The 21815-nt window shown below is 37.6% G+C and overlaps 1 protein-coding gene across 11 annotated transcripts in view; it reads left to right on the forward strand.

The window, feature by feature from the left end:
* The first annotated feature begins 8794 nt into the window (after window positions 1–8794).
* The window catches only part of lqf (epsin homolog lqf), a 130953-nt gene continuing 117932 nt past the window's right edge, over window positions 8795–21815 (forward strand). For all 11 annotated transcript variants that reach the window (XM_076176428.1, XM_076176429.1, XM_076176431.1 and 8 more), the window contains exon 1: window positions 8795–8918. The gene's annotated coding sequence lies outside the window, so the exon portion shown is untranslated. The remainder of the gene's footprint in view (window positions 8919–21815) is intronic.

Genomic DNA, 21815 nt, shown 5'->3' on the forward strand with positions numbered 1-21815 from the left:
TTGTTTCTCCCCACAAGCTCGGGTTATATAAGGAGTCAGATGTTTGTCCACTATGTTATTTCTGAAAAAGCCCTGCTGGGTGAAACGTTAAATACATTGGATCCCATACTCTGCGTTTGGCCTCTCTCCTACAATGTTAGATATTTTTGCAAGCCAATAGCTAAAAGGTCTACGTGAAAAGAAAATGTTGACTCAAAATAACTACATTTTTTTTCGTTTGTTTACACATGATCAATTGATTTGCGGATTAGGCGGAGGTATGAAGAGGTGGTGGGAGGAGTGGAATGGCGATTGGAATGTCATTTATTCTCTGTTGAGAATAATTATTATAATTTGGTAAGCACATATCGTCCTATATTGAGGATACATCAACTTATTTATTGGTACTTTAAGGAATTTATACTCAATAAGCCCGTCCGCCATTAGATACATAATACATGATGAATATATGAACGCTTTGTAAAGCGTATGCAAATAAAACTATATATAAATACATTTAACAATATAACAATCATCCTCATATCAGATACAATATTTAAAACATACTGTATTATTTATAATAGACATATATAACGATTTGATAAAGATTAACAATTTTATGTACAGTTGAAGCTATATATACTTAGGGGGCACTGCAGCAGTTGTGGCGTGTTGCCACAACCTTTGCCCCGGGGTGGCACTTAACCTCTTCAATACGAATTGAATTCTCCCGCGCAGCATCGGATGCCTGAGGTACGATGATTGATGCATCACAATACTCGCGTTATATAATATAAAGTCACTACTGCAGTACTCTTTCTCTTTCACAGAAAACGTGATCAAACCAGTTCACAGACTTCGGGGATCACTCAGCTACGAAATAGATATAATCAAGACTCCGAAACCAGCATCATCGTATAGCAACTCGCTCTTCATGACGCCTACGTAGTCGTCATCTTATGGAAGAGGAGCATGTAAGGACTCTGATGCGAGGAGAGAGACTCGCAATCACAGAGGTGAACGAGTGTCTGATGGTGGTTTGGCACGCGAGAAGACCTGGGCGCGTTCCTCGGTGTCCTGAGCAAAGTCGTCATGCCAGTCAGAACACCGAGGAACGCACCGAAGAACGCGCCCAGCTCTACACACGAGGATGTCATGAGATTATGGGAACAGAACATAAGAGTGGAGGAGATTGCAAGGCCTCCTGTCATTTCCATGTTCATTACCACTTTTCATCCCGATGCATAACGTTATCTCATCTTCTCTTCAAACAATCGATTATTTCAGTTGATTCATTAACCAGTCTGTTGGTAAACCAGCTCTTGCCTATTTCCTTGCCCAATCTTAATGGGCCATTGCACAGGGATTCCACGGGCTTCGCCAGCGTCGACCGTTGAGAGTTCGTTTGAGTAAAAACGACTTCGGTTACAATATTTAATTTTTAAATTCTCCAAATATCAAATTATTTTTCCATCATACACAGTATAGCAAAGCTGAATGATAAACTTAGAAATTGTAAATCAATACGAATGTTAAAAATAGTTTCTTATGTCACTATAAAAGTCTATATTAACGTGTACTGCATTGAATAAGTCAATATTTGATATATTTGTCCTATATACAATGTTAGGTTTCTAGTTTTGATATATTTTTCCAATATAAAATGTTAGGTTACAAAGAAAGCAATGGCCTCCGCTAGCGAACGTCCAGTGTAATAGTAGTCCTTTATATATATATATATATATATATATATATATATATATATATATATATATATATATATATATATATATATATATATATATATATACATATATTGGTGGAGCGTGGCAGGTGATTCTCTCTAAGGCATATTCTGTTAAAAACGACAGTAAAATAATTGTTAATTAACTTTTTCCGTGAGCTCTCAAGCTTGCGAAAAGTAGATTTTTGGTAGGGGGAGAGGGAGTAAACCAAATGTCCAAAACTCATAGGAAACACAAAAGTTATAATGAACACAAAAATACGGCACACAGCAAGCAAAATACAAAAAATTAATAAAAAAAAATACAGCAAAAAACAAAATATAAGCAGAACAAATTGAATGTCAACACGTTTCGCAGATCTTTCTGCATCCTCAGTTGAAGTGAAGAAAAAGGAAAAGGGAGCATATTTTAAATGGAATGAAAATCACGGGGAGAAGTCGCCGTGTTGTAACTGAGGTCCCACATATGACCACGGAATATGGGGAAATATTTTCATGAAAGTAGCAGTTGCCGACAAGACTGACGAGTTAAACATCACATGAGGACGGAGCCTTTATTTGCACAACGTTTCGCTTATTATAGCTTTTTCAAGTACATAGTTGAGATACACATGCTTGAGATTAAATAAGAGGAATGGAGGGAACGGGGAAAGAAGTGGGAGAGAAGGAGGAGGAGGAGGAGGAAGAAGGGGGGTTGAATACTTGGATAGGTTGAGAAGACTGGCCCAAACGTCCGCGGGCAAATTGCTCACAAAGGATGGTTTAAAATGTTGTTGGCCATGGGTATTAAAGGAATTATGTGGGGGTGATATGTTGAACATGCCCCTATTTTGTTCAATAGTGTTGGTTCCTTGTATGATCCCTGCTTCCAAACATTTCCTGCGGATCTTGTCCGGCTCTCGTATCAGCAGCTCTGCATTCTTCCAGTCCATCAGGTGGTTTTCCCTGTTCCTATGTGTCACGCATGCATTGGTGGTGACATCATGCCCGACGTCGTAACGGTGTTCACGTATTCGTGTATTCAGGTCGCGTGACGTTTCTCCGGTGTAAGCTTTATCACATCCCGAACACGGAATACGATAAACACCGGCCTTGGTGCCCGGTGTTTGGTTGTTGTTTGTTATCGTCCTCGTGATGTCTTTGATCGTCCTGCAGGTCTGGCCAGACCAGGAGGACGTTTGGGCCAGCCTTCTCAACCTTTCCCAGTATTCAACCCCCCTTCTCTTCCTCCTCCTCCTCTTCCTTCCCCTCCCCCTACTTCTTTCTTTCCCCGTTCCCTCCATTCCTCTTATTTAATATCAAGCATGTGTATCTCTATTTGTACTTGAAAAAGCTGTAATAAGCGAAACGTCGTACAAATAAAGGCTTCGTCCTCATATGGTGTTTAACTCGTCACGGGGAGATATCACGGGTTGGCGGAAAAGGTACTTGGAGAGGTCACTCCCGGGTACGGCGCCAGTCTGCCTCTCAGTCTTTGAGAACGACGTATGGCTGGACGTTCTTCCCTTTGGCGGGGGATGGGAGGCCTCTGTGGAGGAGACTCCGATTTCTTGGGGCTGACCATCTGGCTCCTCCGAACAGGTTTCATGCTCGGGAGGAGGGCGAAGTCTTTTACTTGCTTATTAATGGCAGGTTGCAGCTCCTTTATCCAGATGGCTTCCAGGATGACCAGGCGCTGTGAGTCCTTTTCTTTTGCCACAACTTCAGTGTTTTTGACCATAGTCTCCCTATCGAGGTGGCGTCGGTGCTGGGTTCAGTGGTGTTGCTTAGGTTCCCCGTGTTGCAAGTACATAGTGATTCTTCTGGATAATGTGGTGGTCGTCCTTCCCACGTAAACTGAAAGGGGACTGCAGTCCTCCTCTGGGCATGTGTATTTATATACTACGTGGGATTGACGAACCTCCTGAGGTTGAGGTGCGGGGTTGTTCTTTAAAAGTAGAGAAGAGGTCTTTCTACTTCTGTAAAATATTGTGAAGGGCAATTTGTCACTTTCTTTTTTGGGAACCACATTTCTATAGATTATGTTTTTTATAATCTTCTCATCCTCTTTGTATTTGGTAGACATGTAAGCTCTGTAGAACACCTTAATTGCTGTCCCTTCGTGTTCTACTGTAGTAGGGCGTGTTTGTACCAGTTATTGATCACTCTGAGGAGATTGGCTTGGACCTCGTGATTCGTGTATTCATTGCTGATAAGGAGTTGGTGGACCCGATCAAACTCTTTTTGGGTGTCACTCCAAGAAGAACTGTGGCTGATGGGTCTTCTGAAAAAAGCGCTAACTGTGGCGTCTTTGTATCTCTGGGGACACTCGCTCTCTCCATTCATGCACAGTCCGGTATTGGTATCTTTGACATGGACACTATAAGAAAAATAGGGACAATTAGTCTGTTTGAGTACAGTAGGACGTCCAGGAAGGGGAAAAAACCTCTTTCACCGTGCTCTACGGTGAAGTTGAGTCCAGACACCTCCATGAACTTCCTCCTCATGTTTTTCAAGTTAGCTAGAAATCAATTCCTCTACAGTCCCATGGCAACTCCATTAGTTTGGCGGTAGAGTGTCCCACGGGGAGAGTGGAATGGGGCTTCCTTGGTGCAAAATTGAAGCAGGGTTCATAGGTGTTCTTCAAGTAAGTTAAGTCCGGAGGCTGGTCCGCTTCTGCAAACTTTGCCGCATATGAAATCTATTGTTCTATCCACAGGAACATTGGTAAACAGAGGTTCGGCATCCAGAGAAGCTAGGAATCCCTAGCTGGGAGCGTCTTTCGCCAGTTCTATGAACTCGTGAGAAGATGCCAGGCAGAATCTGCTGGGGGCAAAAGGGGTTAAAAGTTCATTAAGTTTTTCCGCTAACTGATATTTAGGAGTGGGTATCTGGCTGATGATGGGGCTGAGAGGGTTGTTGGGTTTATGCGTCTTTACATTACCATAACAATAACCACGTTTATACTCACCGGGCAATTTACAGAATTTTATACTACCTGCAACCGCGTTGATGACATCTATGATCTTGTTGACCTTCGAGGTTAGTTTGGGGATAGAGTTATTCTTGATGGGCTGGAACTTTGTCCTATCCTCTAGAACAGTGGTTCCCAAACTTTTTTTTTGGCCGCGACCCAAATCCACATCTGGTGAAGATGTGGCGACCCAAGCATCAAAAAACAATTTCGAAAGTCTTCTTTTATTGAAAACACAATGAAATGAAAATACAATGATTGAAATTATTTTTTTCCTAACAAGGTATCACGACCCATTCTTGAACACTTCGCGACCCATAGTTTGGGAATCGCTGCTCTAGAATGATAAAGTGGTGTCAATATTCTCTAGGTATTCGGATGTGGGAACGAGAACAAATAACGATGCCTTGTCAGCACGTCTAATGGTTACTTCTTGGTTGTTTCGTTTTACAGAGGAAACATTTCGAAGCCGCCCAGTAGCCTTATGGCCTATGAGTGATAGGTTCGACTCCTACACGCGACGGTCATAAAAAATATCTGAAATATATATTTACAAATTGTGAGCGCCTTTAAACGTCATTCCTCCCTTGACTTCACCCATGAACTTAAAGCCAACTATAAACTCCCCTTTTTGGACGTTTTAGTTCACCGAGACCCTCACTCTTTCTCCACCGAAGTATATGTAAAGGCTACAAACCTGGGTTTTTGTCTCAACGGTGCTAGTGAGTGCCCAGAGAAATACCGCAGGAGTGTGGTAAATTCCTTTGTTAAGAGAGCCCTTACACATTCTTCAACTTGGACTACCACCCATGCTGAATTACAGAGAGTCTCACAACTACTTACCAATAACGGTTACTCAAAGCAATTAGTTGATGAGAGAATTAAGCAACATCTAGACAGTTTCATGACACAAGCCCCCTATACAACAGAAAAACCTTGTCATATTTCCCTCTTCTACAAGAACTTCATGTCTTCCGCATATAAAGAAGACGAAAAGGCTTTAAGGATGGCTGAATCAATTTTTATTCGTCTGGATCAACCCTCCATCAATATCCAGCTACAGCCTGAAGTTTCACTCCCATCAATGAGGAAACCCTACCAGCAACCTACAGGGAACACGTCGGCGCTCCGTGGGTAGCTACGTCGACTTCCTGTCCCAGGGTTTCCTCGCGGGTACGACATCTCCCCCGCCACACCTCATATGACTTCCTGTCCCAGTGTTTCTTCGTGGGTACAAAATCTCCCCCACCACACCTCATATGTCATTCCTGTTTATCATTGTGTATATTGTAACTCCTGAAGATGACCTCTGATTGGGTCGAAAGACGTCTAGAGTAAACATCATGTTCCTTGGAGATTCTATCAATACCCTGACCTCCAACCTCCGATCTCTCATAAGAAATATCGAGAGTACTTCTTATAAGTTGAACAATGCTACTACTGCTGTAGACTTCAACGAAGCCTGTATTCAGAATGGCCTCCTTCCAATATACATACATATATATATATATATATATATATATATATACAGTATATATACTATATATATATAATATTTTTTTCAACCACAGTGTATATATATATATATATAATATATATATATATATATAATATATATATATATATAATATTTTTTTCAACAACAGTGTATATACATATATATACATATATGTATATATATATATATATATATATATATATATATATATATATATATCCGATAATTTTTATGACAGTTGCATGCAGGGTTCGAACCCGCTATACTCGGCTCTCCGTAAATTACCTGTATGGCGCCCTAGACCACTACACCACAGAGACTATAAAATCCTTGAAACCTGGAATCGAACTGATTCCCGAGGGAAGGAAGATCACTTATTACGGCGATCCGAATTCCTGTTTTACTCAAGGACCAGCCCACCAGTGGTATGGGGTAAGGACCAGGACGAACCCCTTTCACGCTTATCGCCTTTGTAACTATGAGAGAAATACGCTAATGGCAGCGACATCAAACCGATAATTTTTATGACAGTTGCATGCAGGGTTCGAACCCGCTATACTCGGCTCTCCGTAAATTACCTGTATGGCGCCCTAGACCACTACACCACAGAGACTATAAAATCCTTGAAACCTGGAATCGAACTGATTCCCGAGGGAAGGAAGATCACTTATTACGGCGATCCGAATTCCTGTTTTACTCGTACTCAAGGACCAGCCCACCAGTGGTATGAGGTAAGGACCAGGATTTTATAGTCTCTGTGGTGTAGTGGTCTAGGGCGCCATACAGGTAATTTACGGAGAGCCGAGTATAGCGGGTTCTAACCCTGCATGCAACTGTCATAAATATTATCGGTTTGATGTCGCTGCCATTAGCGCATTTCTCTCATATATATATAGATATATATATATATATATATATATATATATATATATATATATATATATATACACTGGTTAAAAAAAAATATATATTTCAACCACAGTGTATATATATATATATATATATATATATATATATATATATATATATATATATTCCCCGTCTCCAGTCTTTTCTACTCCAACAGTGGTCTCTACGTTATGGACAAATGTGTGATGAAATTTTTCACCTGTAATATATATATGTGTATATGTATATATATACATATATATATATATGTATATATATATATATATATATATATATATATATATATATATATATATATACAGTAAATTATTCTTATGTTTTGATTTGTTCCTACCTTCGTTGGAAATGACTGTTGTTGACAGCTTCTTAGAGTTGTCATATAAACTGGACAGAATAGTTTGAGATTAGACGAAAATAAACGAATAAATGTGGCAAATTAATTTGTTCTCTCTACCACAGATGGGTTGTTTAATTTTAGGACTATATTCTAGATTTTTTGGTCTATTACTATTTCTAAATTATTGTCCTTATTTTGTATTTTTTGTTTTTATTCAATTTTACATGGTACCCATATATTAAATTTTTTCATAGGCAGAATATACTATCAAATACTATTTCTAAAAGTTGGTCCTTATTTTAGTTTTTCTTTATATATAGCTTTACCAGGTACCCATAGGTTTTCTATATACAGTATATACTTTCAACAATATAATTATGATATTTGGACACGTGACATATCATGGAAATATTGGGGTTTTCATGTACATATTTTTCAAATTTAATTTTAGTTAATTACTGTTTATCTTAATGTGCATCCAATCAATTTCATCCCCTATAGTTTTCAATAATAATTTTAGCTAATTGTAGCTTATCTTATTGAACATCCAATCACGATCTTGATCTGGCTTGGGCGCCTTCGACGATATCACGCGGGAATCTGTCAATTGACCTTGTCTTAATCTTTACACTTCCTGCTTGAGCGTTAGAATTACTGTGATTTATCGCTTCCGTATCGTGGATTTTATCTTGTTTTAGCAATTGCAAGATGATTGTAATTAATCATATGGAACTTTACGGAAGCGATGATACTATGCTCTTCAAAACAACCCAAGCTTAGTTATGTAAAAATAATTCGGTTGGAGATTATGAAGTTTGTAGTCTGTGTGATTGTAGTAGGAAGTCATATGATCAGCCATGGTCATTACATCCAAGGAAACCATAAGGTCAAACTAATAAGCTATATTACTCATTCACTGTTGATTACAAGGGGTCACAACCTCAAAACGGCGGTTTAATACACGACCTTACATAAAATTTAATTTAATTATTGTATTAATTCTAACCATTTCAATACACCGTTTCCTATTGAAGCAACTTAACTTAGGTTGAACATTTAAAAATGAGCGAAATACTGATGAAAAATCAGCAAAAAACTTGATTTATCTTGGAGCTGCTTGGCTCGAAACATCCAATATTAAACCAGGAGAAATTTGTATTTTTACTATAGAATCGAGGTTAAGTATTATGATTTTTCACTTTCAGTAAAATAAAAATATTTAGATCTACCCTACACACTTTGCTATGGTTGTTGCTACAACTTTACTATTACTATTCACACTACATCAAAGCTCCCTTGTTTATGCAGTCTATAGAAAACGGGAAGTCTTGGGGGTTTTCTATGACAGTGGCCATTCCTTTCTCCTCCCTTCATTTTTCACTCGAGATCGTACAGTGACTGAGAACGGAAGTTAACGCCATTTTGGGTATAATTTTTGGATATCCTTCCTTTCCTCGGTAATTAGTTCCTCTACAGCGTACTCCTGTGACTATGAAATGTAAGTAGAAAGCCATGTTTACCATTACAGTGGTTGGTTTACAGTGTGTGTGTGTATAAACAGATTCTATAGGTCGTGAAGCTCTACCTTAGCCTAATTCCACCAAGTATTTGTTTACTATTGATGTCAAGGCTTTTGAATGACTTTTTTCTTGGCTTCCTGTTGTGTCCTAAAGTAGTTTTTAATCGTATTGCAATTATACATGATTTATACGTGCTGTTGAATTCTTACTGTAGGGAAAAACTTAGGGAATCTTGACTTTAATCGACAAAATTGGGGTGACGTCTTTCGTAGCAGACCTGTCATTGTTTGCCGGAGCTATAGTAAAACGATCAGCTGATTTCATAGCCTTGACCACTAAAATACCTTGCGCTGGAATACACATTGTTAATCGTTATAATAACCACCTATCGTTTACCTCACAACGATTGTATTTTCAAAATTGGCATGAGAGAGGAATTAACAAGGCCAACAGCTCTATTCTATGGAATATTCGAAGGTCTACGTGGCCAAAGGCATAAAGTTGTATAGGGTGTTGGGTGCTGTTGATCATTGATTATTATTTTTAGTAGTTATTCTGTAAATCAAGTTCATCGTTTTACAAGCAAGTGACTGATAATAGTTTCATGTAAGCCAGGTAGATGTCATTGTGTTATATGTTCATTAAGATCATTGGTGTTAGAGTCTGATTTAGGTGTCACATCAGTATCACATTTGCTGGTAAATGTGTTTCTGCTTTAATGAAGTATTTCTTTAGTGTGGGAGGATATGTATCGTTTGATTAATGTGTACTAGACAAGTTTAGAGGAAGCAGTCTGAGCTGCCTTTTATACTATATGTGTGCAGTTCCCTTGTTCATGTCTCTTTAGGACATAGATGATGAGCTGAGTAGGTTGTTGTTTAGGTGAAATTCTATTGTTGTGATGGTTCATTGATCTGATGTTGTCAAGAGAAAATTTACATTGTCACTGACAGTTAACCTTTTCTTTTGCATCAACCAAAGGGCCTGGAAATTGTCACCAGTGTATCTGGTGGAGCACTATGTAAAATACTATAAATTCCTTTGGAGAAGAGGTCATATCCTCCCTCGTTCACTTTACATTTTTGAGTAGGTAGAGCCCCTGTGTGGAGAAGTTATGTTTGGGTAGCTTGTGGGCCCAGTGTGGGGGTTGTTGTGAGGGCTGACTTATCTTGATAAGAGATTAGGTTGGTTTGGGTATATCAGCGTACAGTCATGGCAAGAGATTTGGTGATAAACAGATGGACATCAATCCTAGTGTCACTTCATGATTTGGAGAAAAATTGACAGCAAAGTGTGAAAGAGTGAGTATATGAATTTTCTTCATGGCTGTTATATGCCTGTGATATTGCAAAAGGCAAGTGTTTGGCTTTGTTGGGAATGAAGAGCCAGAACAAGGAGGAATGGTGGTGTGGTAATAACAAAATAAAATTGAAATGTACATCAGGTGTCCACATAATCAATGGCATGATTGGAAGAGAAAGGAAATCAATGTATATTGAGCTTATGTCTTTGTATAGACTTGAAGACCTTGAGCTGTATCTTGGGTAGTAATCTCATTGAGAAGGTAATTCTGTTTCCACAATCAGATGCATCAAGATTGGGGATACAATAGGTATTTGGAATGAAGTGTGTGTTTGTTGTATATGGATGACATGATGCACCGTTTATTGTTATAAATTCATTTGACACAATAGATACATAATTGAATTACTATTTTATATGTTATAGGTAGTTATGAGAACTGCAAAAGTTTGTCATAACAAACTGTTGTACATCCCATAAAAAGGTTGTGAATTTAGATGTAGAGTTGCTTTATGTAAACAAAGGTATTGATTATATAGGTTTTTAGGAAACTAATGTTAGTGATGAAGAGTGAAGGTCAGTTTTTTAATAACAAGTTTTTAAGAAAAAACAAAAGTTGGAGGTGATGACATTAAATAGCTAAGTAGTCTGAATGTGAAGGCTAGCAGGAAACAGGACTTGGCTAGATAACACCAGGAACCCGCTATCTTGCAGAAAACAGAGATAACATACAAAATTCCATTTAAACCTTTAGTTCCCAGAGTCCTCAGTTGAACTGAATTAGATTGGTATTAACCAAACAAGATATAAAAGTAGCATTAATAGTTTGTGGGCTAATTGAATCCATTTGCAACACTTTTAGGTCCGGAGGACCATCTTCAGTTAAAAGATTATTTGATGTACACTAAAACATCTCTAAAAATGATGTTGGCCCTGTATATGTTACATGATTGAGAGGTAATTGGTTCTACAGCATGTCAAAGGTTTCTCAATGTGTTATATGCCTTCATATAAATATGTCTAATTTTGGTGCCAGAAATACTATTAATTTCTCAGAGGTGGAGATTGTGATGATGTTTGTGTCGATATATTTGACGTGAAAATATAAAAGGATGTGGAAATGGTTGTGTTGGAAAAGTACAACATATTAGTAAACATGCAGGGATATGCATGTTGATTGACTCGCATTGAAAAGTGTTATCCTACCTTAAGTGATGAAATTATTTGAGAACTTAAATTCTAAATACATTTGTTGTAGAAATTACAGGAAATGGTGCTATGGTGCAGAAAAATTCTTAGAAAAACAAAATGCAGTTCAAGTTAATTGAAACAGTGAAGGCATTTTAATGATACATTGGCAACATGTAAACAGAACTAAAAGAAAGTGACTGAAATTAGCAAAGAATTTATATTGAAGATGTAGATACGTTCCATCTTGCATAGTGACAGCCAGATTACGTATGAGGAATCTTAATAATAGTATGTATTTGCTACATGAAGTAGTATTTGTTTGACCTGTGCCTGAATGCTGCCCTCTACTGTATTTTGAGATCCAGAAACACACATGTAAGTCAGAATAGGTACAAACATATGTACTACAAAATATTGATTACACACAGCTGCATGTGTAGTGCTCCAACAATCATCAACAACCTCACCACCCATATGTACAGACCCAAGAGGCTAACATTCTTACTATATCTGTTACCTCTCTGTAACACACAACTTTGTTTGTTTCACTTCTTTTTCATGTAAGAAGTGTAGACAGGTGATGACTACCCTTGTCTTCATACTACAAGCTGGTAATGTGGAAACAAACCCATGACTATGTACATGCCCGTGATATAACAGACCTTTAACACACCCAGAGCCATGCAATAGATCCTGTGAAAAGAGACACCCAGAGTATACAGCACTGAATGAAAAAAATGCCTCACACAAGTGACTAGACTTGTTGCCCAAACAAACCTGTAACAAAAATCACTTGTGCATAGAACTACTCCAACACTAACATCATAAGTATAAGAAACAAATATCCTTCACAACAAACTCTTCAGACATAATGTACACATTGCTCATGCACAGGAACTTAGATTATCTCCATACATTCAAATTCACAAATTCTGTAATGGTCAAACAAGACAAAATATAGCACCTGTAACTTTTAATCCAAATACAGTAGAGCATACAATTTTCAAGATAAAAGGAAACAAGACAAATGGTAACTGATAAAACAAAAAAGGTACAACTTTTCTAAACCAAATTGAAAATATGAGCCTATAATATAAATATACAAAAGGCACTAGTGGCAACACCACCCAAAGATACACTATACAATTTCAACCCATAACATCCCAAGCTGTTCTGTCCGGCCACACGTGTGCACAACTGGTCTTGAATATGTGTATTTCACTATTGATAGTATATCAGTATGGAAAATAATAGACTACAGTGCTACAACTGACATGTAAGATGACTCAAATCATGCTTTTTTCTTTTCTTTCTTTTTTTCTTTCTTTCTTTCTTTCTTTCCTTAGGGGAGAGGATTCACAAGGCCAAAACTTTTCATTCCTTAGTTTTTATCATTAGATCAGGCTTATATAATGAACCATAGGATTGTGTGTTTACTCTTTATGATATTCTTGTTACAGTGTATGGGTTTGTGGTAGCATATTGGATACTGATGATCTGTTCGTGACAAACATGCTGTGGGGCCGGGGAATTTTATTCTGCTTAATGTGGAGTTCCATGTTGATGAAAGGGCTAATGCTACTTGGTATAACATCTTAAGATTGATGAGGCACTTAACCAATTTCCTCTCTGCAATATTTTATTCAACTGATGACAAGACTCCCAGATTGAAGGAGTCAGGATTAATATATTGTACCCAGGCAATATCCATTGACTATATACGTGCTGAGTTTAGAGCACTACCCATTGAACAGTGCATTAATATGGTAGGAACACAGTTTCAAGACTAACATTATAAGTCCTCACATCTGTCATACTTCATAACATACACAACTTGTAGAGTAAAATGTGAAATCCGTTCCTACGTTTGGTTCTCTAGTACACAGCCTGAGAAAAGAATTTGCATGTGTGTCATATGTTCTTCAGCCTCCACACTTTTAAGATTCTTAAATAACAATGAGCAAGGTTGATTGGGGAAGGCCATGCAGTGGAGTTGGTGTCTTGACCTTTTCTGTGCTATTTAGAGTGTCTCAATTTACATCAAAGAGACAAGCCTCGCCTTGCCCACATGGTCATAGTAATAGTAACACAGGCACCATGCTGAGCAGATCTATTGTTTCCCTTACAGTTTTATTGTTTACAGTACTTGTGTGTGATCAATCATTCACTTGGTGTGCCTAATAAGGATTAAGCCCCATGAGATGTTGAGGGTTATGCACAGCTCAAAATGACCTTATGAAAGTGAGATTAAGTATGTGTATGGGATTCTATTCTATATATTATTTATGCCAAAGGGTTCTTACCCTTTATAAGGGAGGTAGACAGCCAAGGGATGCACCCACTCCCACCCATTTGTTTCCCTCTTGTCTTCATTCCTTGTGGACAAAGAATCATCCCTGTCTCCAGCCCACAGCCCAGGTCAGAAGCAATGCAGCAAGACACAGCTGTGTGGGATTACCTGAGTAATAGTAATAATGATCCATTGCTTCGTCCACGGATCTCTCTGAGAAGAACCTTTGGACTGTTCTCAGTGTTGTATTGATGTGGGACTGTTTCCATGTTATTGGCTGAAAGTTGTAGTAGAAAGGGAGCTGTCACCTGTTAGCTATGTGTGATAAGGAGTAAGAAATGGTTTAAATTGATAGAGATTCTGGGCTCGGTTCAGAGATTTGAGTGTCAGCCCCTTAGTGCTGCATCTCCTAATGGAAGTGAGGCAGTGATCCTGAAAAATGGATGTCAGAGAGAAATGTTTCTGTTAAGTCCATCTCCGAAACCTGTCAACACCCTCATTCCATCTGGAAGTGCACCCAGTCTCTAGACTTAGCCTGCAATCTCTATAAATTTTGCAAGTATTTCCTTCACCTTTTCACACAAGTAGATCTGACAACCTGTAACTGATGACCTCCTCAAACTACTATAAGCTGGTAACAGAGAATGTCCCATACTAATACAACACTCCAATGTTTCTCCCCATAGAAATCTATTAGAGGGACTGGGGACCATTGCTCGCCACTAGGACCATGGGATTCCAGTTCTCGAAACTTGAGGCACCATTTATTATTACTGTGCAGTACAGGTGGTATTACATTGTTTTAAAGTCCCAGAACTTGCAATACACCACATAGTACACAATTAGGTTAGGTCAGTACAAATTTTGTTTAACTTTTGAATTTGGATGAAAAAAGGTTCAGAATCTTGAATTTTTTGATAAATCATTGTCATATGTGCTTAAATAATAGCAGCATCGCACTTTGGGAATTACAGATTTTTTTTTAATCTGTAACCAAGAACTGCTTGAGTGATATTCCAGTAAGCACAGTATAAAGTAGTCAGCAATACAGTGTCTCATCTGGGGTGTTGACTGCATAAGTTTGATGTGGTCAGGTACCCCAGGGTCATCCAAGATATTGTGATTGACAACTCATCTCCACTTGGTACTTGAATTGATTTCAAGGTTTTTAAGTATACATTTATAGTTCTATATTCAAAGCTACATGAGATTGGTTGGAAGTGTATGATATTTCAGTATTTCCTCAGAAATAGGTACAATTTATGAATTATTTACAGATAGAGGGAGAAGGATAAGTATGTATTATTAAAAGCTAATGAGATTTTGAAGAATTATATTTTAATATTTCCTCAGAAGTTGATAGGTTTGTATGAATCAGCAATGTATAGGTAATGTAGAAGTATTAAGGAAGGGAAAAAGACTGATGTATGTAAAGGATAATGTCATTAAGACTAGCTTTGTCTTCATTGCATGGAGGATGTCGGAATATTGCCTTGGTCTTTGTTCCAGTGTTTTAGTTATGTCCACATAGTAAGAGGATTAGGGAGAATTGGCTGAGTAAACATCATTTGAGGAAACCTTTGTTGATTGTACAACATATCATTTGTTGGAGCATTGTCAAGTACAGAGATGAAGAACACACTATCATTGGTATTCTTAAAAAAAATCTTTCCTTATATAAATCCTTGGAAGGGAGAAGATTTATACAAGGAAAGAATTTTTTTAAGAATACCACTATAAGATTCTTATGGTGGTATTCTTAAAAAGAATTCTTTCCTTATATAAATCTTTCCCTTCCAAGGGTTTATATAAGATTTATGTAAGGGAAGATTTTTTTTAAGAACACACACTGAGTATAACAGCCTTTGTGAAGGGACTGCCCAAAATGTCCCAGGAAGTTGCATGGCCAGGACTTTGTGAAATAAGCAAAAGCTTCATCCTCAAATGATGTTTACTCTGCCAGAACTTCGCTAGTTGCCATCTCCAAACTTTGTGAATTACATCATAAGGTGAATGAATCTTGAATTCAGTAGATGTGTAGTAAATCTACCCATACTTACTATTTTACTGTAAATTACTGGAGAGCTGGCTTTAATATTCTGATGTTAATCTAGAAGCAGTAGGCTAATCTGGTTGCTAAGCAACTAAAATAAGGATCAGGAATGAATAATAAGTACTGAGGTGAGAGGGAGGAAAGGGTCGTGGGTGGGATTGGATACATGCCTGTAGACTTGGCTGCCTCCCTTGTAATAGGGGAAAAAGCCTTTGGTATGTAGGTAGTATAATTTGTATCAACGTGTAACTGAATTTCATTATCAAATTGGAGTTAAGAGTCAAGAGAGTTGGTATTACTATATAAACTGTTCATGTAATGGCTGATTTGATTCATATTAGCATCATATCATCCATTTCCTTTATCTTAGTGCTCTGCTGTTGGAAGGGAGTTACATTTGGTCTGATTTGGTAGTACTGTTATCCCCTAACAGTATCAGGTTTAACTCTCATGGTTCTAGTTGTTGGCAGTTACCCACCAGTTTCACCACGTCGATAATGAAATATATATATATATATATATATATATATATATATATATATATATATACACACACACATTGTGAGTGTTCTCATGGCTATAGAAAGAATGTTTCTCATTGTTTGAGTTCTTGTATTACTTTTCTTTGTTGGTGATAACACATCCCTTGTCCACTGATAACGTAGAGTCTGTGCACTAGTGGTCGTCAGGTCATGTTATTATTGGGAAATCTTATTATGTCATTCAGTTTTGTTCTTAGAAAACTGATCTTAGAATAAATGAAGATGTTACAACACGAGTTCAGTGAAGATGTGTTCGTGGACAAAACTTCTTTAGCAGTTGGAGATTGTGGAGGTCAGTACACATCTTGAGATGCAGAGCAGACTTTGAAGACTACTTCCACTTCTGACCAATTTTGGAACCTTTTGTTCTCCCATAACGTGTGTGATATGCTGGAAATAAGGGTTTTAGATAAGACAATCTTGGTCGAAGTCGGTAATTTAACCACTTCAGTACAGTGATGCCAATGTAGGCGTCATGAGATGCAAGTGGGTACACAAGGATGCAGCGTCATTGGCATCTTGATTATACATATATATTTTTTTGTAGTTGTATATAAGTTATCCCAGGATTCTGTGAACTGGTTTGATCACATTTTCTGTGTTTATTATTACTCAGAGTAAAAGAGAATGAGTAATACAGTAGTGACTTTATATTTTATGATGCAAATAGTGTGATGTATCATATATATGGCAGCCAATGCTTTGCATGAGAATTTGACTTGTACTGAAGTGGTTAAAGAGCCTCTGTCTTTCGTGACTGGATTACATGCGAGGACACTTCCTTGCAATCTCGGAGGGCATGGGTGGGAGTGGTTTCTTTGCCTTTTTCTTTTTTGGCTACCCCCCGTGTAGGGGGAAAAAGCCTTTGGTATATGTATGTATGTATGTACTTGTACATCCAACAAGAGAAGAGCAAAAGTGTTGTTTTGGCAGCTTTATGCTCCCTGTGACACTTCAAAAGACGAGTTAATTCCAGGAGGCACATGGTTGTGTGTCAGAGGTCATTGTGGTTGCCATATGTGCTCAGACTTCCAGGATAAGTAGATGTCACGTGTAACTGATGGAATTTAATGGCGGTGGGGGTTGCATCAGGAGACCCAGGGTAGGAAAAAAAAAAAACTACTAACCAGCACATACAAAAATGCAGTTGAGGTGGAGTTGGTAACAGAATCGGGGGATGACAAAGAGAATAGCCCTGTCATCATGTGTCAAATGTCAGACAAGCTCTCCCTTACTTTCTAAAGCTTAATAAAGGTACCATCACCAACAAGAGCAGTGCTAATGCCACATGCAGTCATGCACTTGATTGGCTTCATCACTTCCAAATAATCGTAACACTTGTTAGCTACCTTAAAGGCCAGAATTGTTTGTAGTAGCCATGATCATTTATATGTAGTTCTACTATAGTTACTAATTATAATAAATAGTCACTAGTTCAATGCTCAGAACAGTGTACATTGTGTTAAGTTCAGGCCTCTCAAAATGAATGACAGGAAATATTTTGAGAGTAAAATTCTTCATAAAATGATGAACATAAAGTGAAATGGTCAGATCACAGGTGGTCAGCTGGAAATATGACAAATATTGGGTATTTTAGAATTAACAGATATACGATTATATATGAAGGATAAGACGAGTAATGTTGAGGTCTCCTATGATGAAAGATTGAGAGTATTGGTTTTAATGATAGTAAAGGTGATATTTGGGTACTTGTAGCAAAAATACTATTCAAACTTTAAAGTCTTAAGGTATAAGCAAGGACTGTAATCATACAGTGTACAAATTATGAGTGTGATTAATTGTGCATGTACAGGTTTTACAGTTCTTGCTTTTATTTGGTTTTATAATTGTGTAAAGGGATTTTTTATTTGGAAATTGGGATTTTGTGGATATTTTTAAGGGTGCTAGTATGAATTTCAAAGGTTTTATTTGTTGGTATATGTTACCTAACACATGCAGATTTTAACAATCACTATCATCTTATACACAGAGTTATTTCCCATCATTCATGGGTACACTCATGATGTACTGGTCTTATCAGTTACAGAGCTTAACTTTGAGTTGTTTAATATATTCCGTTTTTAATTATTTGACATGGCTACCTCCTTTGTAGGGAGGAAAAAAGAAAATCTTGGTATATAGATAGAATTTTAACTTATATGTTTTTGCATGGAAGTGTGGCATACTGGGGGTAGTTTGGTGGACATGTTTATATAGATAGAGGAGGCGTGACTCTCGTTCATTATTTAGATGCATGACAATGATGAGTAGGACTGGTGATGGGCACCTGCATGAGGTTGTCTTTCGAGAGAGATATCTGAGAGAATTATCTCTCAGCCACACATCATTGGACCTCAGCAACTTCCTCACTTCCTCCTCAGGCTTGCACTTATGTTCAGACTGGGCCCTGAATCTCTGTATGTTCTGCACTTTACTCAAGGAGATCTAATAACTGACAACTGGTTTCATCCTTACGCTTTTTTAGGTCGGTGAGGTAAAACTGTCCCACACTAATTTGAAACATTATTCCAAGGACTCTTCCCAGAGGGATCTGTAGGAGTGTCTAAGGACCTTTGTCAACTGCTGTGGGGTGTTCAGTCAGCAAAACTTAAGGCAACATAACTACATTGGTAAAAGTTATGGTTTCCATGGAGACCATCACAGAGTTATTTAAGTGGTGGTCCTGTGAGATGGAAATTGGAGAAAAGATATCCCTGCTATCCATCTTCAGAGCCCATCAGTATTCTTGCTTCCACATAGAGGTGTGTCCTTGAGGGGCTTGTCCTCAGTCACCAGACTAACCAAAAATTAAGATAAAAGATATGAAGTGAAATTATTGTTTCAAGAAATCTTGTGGAAAACAATGTGTTAATCGGTGTAGTAAATAATAGTTGACAAACATTATTTTTATGTATTCAGAATATATGAAAAACCAACCAGATAACTACAAGCTCACAAATCAAACTTTATGGATGGGAAAATTGAAAAAAAGTTATAAGAAAGGCTACTGAACATCATTTACAAAAGAAATATCTGAAGATGGTGCCATAGTCATTTGGTTGCTTTTTCTGAGGCCAAAACAATGTGTAAGTGATTTTTTTAATCAGAGGATGACTTGTAATATGTAGATGACTTAAATCATTCATAATAATTACGAGCAATCAGTCTCACTCCTACTGTTGAAGAATTTTTAGTTGTTGTACTTCTTTATACTTACGACACAACCACACTCACTGAGGTTGGGTCTTAGCCTCTTCGTGAAATTGTACGATATTTGGGTCTTAGCCTCTTCATGAAATTGGATGATATTTTGTCTCGTTTCAATATCCAGTAAGGTGCTGCCATTGCTTGGGAGAATAACCCTGAAAGGTAACTGACCTACTGTTTTGTCTCCAGGAGTCCGTAAACTTTGCTTCCTTTTGCCTGGATTGATTTATGATGAAGTTGGGGAGAATATTGGTTTTGCATAGGCTTCTTTAATGTACTGGCACTTCTAAGTATTCTGCACTACGTATTCCGAAGGGAAAGACTTGTGACTTGCTTTTCTTAATCCTTGGGTCATGGTAAGATTGAAAGTGTATTTATGTTTTTGCTGCATTTGATGACTCAAACCTTTATTGGGGCCAATGCCAGGCAAGTTTTTTCATTAAAGGAAAGCCTCTTCTGCAGTACAAATGTTTGGGTTGTGTCTTGCTGCATTGCCTCAGACCCAGGGCAGTGGGTGAGATGCAGGGATGACCCGTTATCCAATGGGAGCCAAGAAAAGAGGGAGGGAGTGGTCGTGAGTGGGAGTGGAGTATGTGGGGATGAAATGAGTGGGATTGGATTTATGTCTCTGACTTTGGCTACCTCCCTTGTTTGGGGGTGGGGAACCCTTGATATATGTATGTTTGTGTTGTATATTTTAAGTTTTTATTTATTTATTTATTTATTTTTTTTTTCACAAGAATGGATTAATGTCATCAGTTTCTTCCTGTATGGTCCATTGAAATCTTTTATTTCATTGAGTGGTTATTGCAGTTTCTGTGGGTTGAATTGTTTCATTGTGATTACTAGTACATTGTCCACATAATGCAGCAACAATACTGCATATACTGGTTTTCATGACCATGTTATGCTATGGCCATGCTAAACCTTTGTTGATGAAGCTTATCTTGTATGCAATAAACTGTACACATCTCATTCGCATATGCTGATCTTTGGGAAATATTTAGTGGTGGTATTCTTAAAAAAAATCTTTCCTTATAAACCTTATGGTGATATTCTTAAAAAAAATTCTTTCCTTGTATAAATCTTTCCCTTCCAAGGATTTATATGCAATATATATAAGGAAAGATTTTTTTTAAGAATACCACTGTATGGTTTTCAAGTGTAGATGTAATGTCAGTGTTGTTTTGATGTGACCATATATTATTCTTTATACATTATTGTGTTGTTTGTAGGATGATCACTACCAAATTGCCAAGTAACACTGGTTATGTGTTTTATCTACTGACCTTTACAGTTTAGGGATAGGTAATAATAATGTAATCGTAATGACCTAGAGCCCAAGGTCAAGTGGGTTTTGGTGCCAGTGTTGACATGGCGATCTGTGCCAGTTCCCACGAGTGAATGAGATTTTTTCCACAAAATTCCCACAAGGAAATCTGGATTTCCAAATTTTTTTTCCACAAAAAGAAGGAATTATTATATACATAAACAATTTCATTGCGACATATAATTCTTCAAATTCTACATATAATTCTTCAAATTTCTCACAGATTTGTGGGAAATTCCTACAAAATGGCATCCATGCTTGGTGCACAGTGGTGGAAAAGCGTTAATGGCGTTAATGAAGCAGATAATTGCGTAGAAGGTCACTGCTTAACTTTGCCCTCTAAGATGTTGAAACTTCTAGCTCTAAGTAACTTTGAACTTTTGTGTTTATTTCTACAGGAAATGTTTTAGCATCAAGCATGTTGTTGATTTGTAATAGTTTGTATGAACAATCCATTCGGAAAATTGAGAAAATTGCTCAGAAGTTAGTGGATACAGAATTAGCTCTGGTCTTCAATCAAACATGTATACAAGAGAACTTCTTCCTCTCTCTCTCTCTCTCTCTCTCTCTCTCTCTCTCTATATATATATATATATATATATATATATATATATATATATATATTATATATATATATATATATATATATATATATATATATATATATATATATTTCGTTTTGTTATGGCATTGAGTTTGACAAAAGGATCCAAAGGATTCTTCAATATATTTGACGCCCAACTCCATCTAGTGTTCACTGGTCCATTAACCTGCATTGATATTCACTCCTTCCTTCTCTGCATGACTTTCTTCATCTTAAACCCCATACATTCGTCTAACTCCACCCTCACACAGCTAACCCCCTTATAGCTAGTTAATCCCCCACACAGTTATACCCGGCTCGGACTTTACACTCCCCACACGTCAAGCTAACTCCCCACGCAGATATTGCAGTGGTTA

Source organism: Oratosquilla oratoria, chromosome 39 (genome assembly GCF_046742065.1).
Source record: "Oratosquilla oratoria isolate Oo_2021 chromosome 39, ASM4674206v1, whole genome shotgun sequence".
NCBI classification, from domain to species: Eukaryota; Metazoa; Arthropoda; class Malacostraca; order Stomatopoda; family Squillidae; genus Oratosquilla; species Oratosquilla oratoria.